This window comes from Octodon degus, unplaced genomic scaffold (genome assembly GCF_000260255.1).
Source record: "Octodon degus isolate 3935 unplaced genomic scaffold, OctDeg1.0 scaffold00343, whole genome shotgun sequence".
NCBI lineage: Eukaryota > Metazoa > Chordata > Mammalia > Rodentia > Octodontidae > Octodon > Octodon degus.
Window position 1 is genome coordinate 88,034 of NW_004524919.1, and position 3,082 is coordinate 91,115.

The 3,082-nt window shown below is 36.1% G+C and overlaps 1 pseudogene; it reads right to left on the reverse strand.

The window, feature by feature from the left end:
* Positions 1-2,341: 2,341 nt before the first annotated feature.
* The window catches only part of LOC101563923, a 12,389-nt pseudogene continuing 11,648 nt past the window's right edge, over positions 2,342-3,082 (reverse strand).

Consider the following 3,082-nt stretch of genomic DNA (forward strand, 5'->3'; position numbering starts at 1 on the left):
GAGAAAACTGAAAGCATTCCCTCTAACATCAGGAATGAAACAAGGGTATTCACTATCACTACTCTATTCCAATAGTACTTGAAACATTTGCCAGAGCCGGGAGTCAGCTTGTCTACCTGTGTACACATCAACAGACACTTGGTATAAAGAAAATATGAATGCTGGAGAGGCTGAGAGAATAAAGGAACCCTTTTCCACAGTTGTTTGTAGCGCAGAATGGTACAACCACTAAGAAAATCAGTGTGGAGATTCCTCAATAAGCTAGCGTTGGAGGTCCCTTTCAAGCCAACCATTCCTCTCCTAGGTATTTTTCCAAAAGAATTGAAATCATACTACACTGATGTATTGCACCCATGTTTATAGCTGTGCAATTTGTCTTATCTCACTCTTGGAAACAATCCAAATGCCCATCAACTGAAGAATGGATAAAAAAGACATGGTAATTTTATACAATGGAGTATTAAGGACACTCCATTGAGTATTTTACACAATGGAGCTACAAAAAGATAAATTTGAGGCTTTTATAGATAAATAAATGCAACTAAAGACTGTATTAGTAAGTGAAATAAATCAGATCCATGTGCAAACATTGTATTGCCTTTCTACTGTGAGAACATGAAAGAGTAAATAAAATTAGAAACATACAATAGATAATGAAAAAAGGGAAAAATTTGTTCAGTGGAAGAAAAGACTGGGATAAGGAAAAGGACAAAAGAAAGGACAGAAAAATATATTTATGTATGTATATGGGATTGTTTGGATAATTGTACTGCTGATTTTTGCTGGTGTTGAAAGGAGCAGTTACCACTTATTTTTTTCTTTTTAATCTTACTGGTTTTTCTTCTTTTGAATTTCTTACAACTTTTTTGTTATTATTTTGTTTTTTCTTTAAACCAGTGTTGCATATTTATATCTAGTAACCTGAAAGGCTAATTTGGGGATAATATCATGCAATTACAGCAACCATTTTTGAATTCCTATTACTTTATTTAATGAAATTTTGTATTTTTCTAATGACTTTCTTTTTTACTATTTTGTATTTAAAAATGATATCTACATACAATGAAATACTAGTCAGCTACACAGAAAGACACATTTGAGATTTTTGTAGGAAAATAAATGCACCTGGAAAATATAATGTTAAATAAAATAAATCAATACGTAAATATCTTACAAGAGAGAAGAGGTATAAGGAGACAAGGGCAAAGGGGAGGGGGAGGGAAAGGGGGAATTAGAGGAATAAAGATATGCCATGTACAGGAACCTAATAATCTCAGTGAATGCTAGCTTGCACCATATGTGAGCCAAGATTAAGAAAATCAGCAGGCATGAAAATAAGAGCAGAGAAATTAGAGGAGGCAGGAGAGTAGGGCAGGGAAGGAGAAGGAGATTACAAGGTAAACAAGCTGTAGTATGTACTGGAAACCACTGCTCCATGATGATCGTAAACTGCATCTATGAAAAACGTGTCTTATACAATTTTTTAAAATGTATTTGGTACAGGGTCTCACTACGCAGCTGGTACTCACAGTGAATCTCCTGTATTCAGCCTCCCCAGCGCTGGGATTATAGCTGTGTGCTACCACACCCACTCATTGGTGGCTCATAGTGCCTGCCCAGGGGCATGCACGGTGTGGCTTGTGATGTCAGGGATCACACAATGGTTCTTGTACTTGTCTAAGCAGGAGCTTAATCTGCTGAGCTATCTCACTGGTCCCAATTTTTTTTTTAGACAATGTATGATTTTATTAATGCAAAAGCATCAGTGATAACTGTTTAAACATTAAAATTTTTAAACAGCCAAGTTGGCTTAAATTTTTGCATAATGGCCTATCTGGCATTGCAAATACAAACATGAAAATATCCCCTATTTCCATGCATAGGCATTCAGCTATCACAGTGCTTACAAATTATTATGGACAAGATAAACTGTAACAATATTGATTTGAACTGCACAATTAAATGAACATTACATCGAGTAATAGCCTGTTTGTTATACTCTGAACATCAGATTATAATATATAAAGTTACTTGAAAATTAATTCCTTATTTCCTTTAAAGGGACATCTTTTGTATATGTGGTACCAAAATGAAAGCTGAGGAATGCATTTTGACCATAATAACAAAATTCACACACAAGACGGTGTTTCTTTCTCTAAAAAAAGTTTTACATTTGCCCGGAATCTCTCTCCAGGCATCATTTCCTCTATTACTTACTAATGGACGTGTTGACAAGCACTGACCCCAAATTCTATCTTCAAGGGAAACTTATAAAGTTAGAAAAGAGTAGTTCTTTATATTAAAAGAGTCAAATTTCAGCAACGCTAGCTTAAAATGACACAAATTCAATTTCTTAGCATCCATGAAGTATATTATTTCCATAAGTTGTCTATTATGAGCAAATTCATTTTATTTAGGACGTAAAATGAAGTTTGAATAGTACAGTCTGTGGTGTGGTCACATCAGCAACCGCCAGTTCTTGTCCATCAACAAGTCCTAGTTCTTTCAACGTTTTGGAAAGATTCGGCCTCGTTCGTTCTTCGATAGAGGTTACCGACTGTAAGTAAAGCATTCGATTTTTCCCTTCTAATATGGCTGTGATAGTGGAGATTTCATCTGCAGACAAGCACTATTGGTTAGATAGTCCAAAACCTTCTGCAGTTTAACTGATGGAGAAAACTGAATGTTTTGAGGAAGTTGGCTACAAGCTGGGCAGTTTTCCTTCCTCTCTGCTTCAGATGTGTAAGTGCACAGGCCATCTACATCATTGAATACCAAGTAATTATTAAGGGGAATATATGCACTTGTGGCTGTTTTAAAAACTTCAGTGCCACACACAGCTGCAATAACTGCATTTGTGGAAGCAACTGCAGGAATGACTCGTTTTTCTACCCCTTGGGAGAGTCAATATGTAACACCTCTAATATTATATTGTGATGCTCTCTCTAGAGATTTTTGAAATATCCACTGAATATGTTCAGGATCATCTCCGTCTAGTGGAACACCTTCTCCAGAAGGTTGCTCTTTAGGCCACTGCAACATCCTGACATGCTCAATGCAATGCTCTGCTGGCCTGGGCATA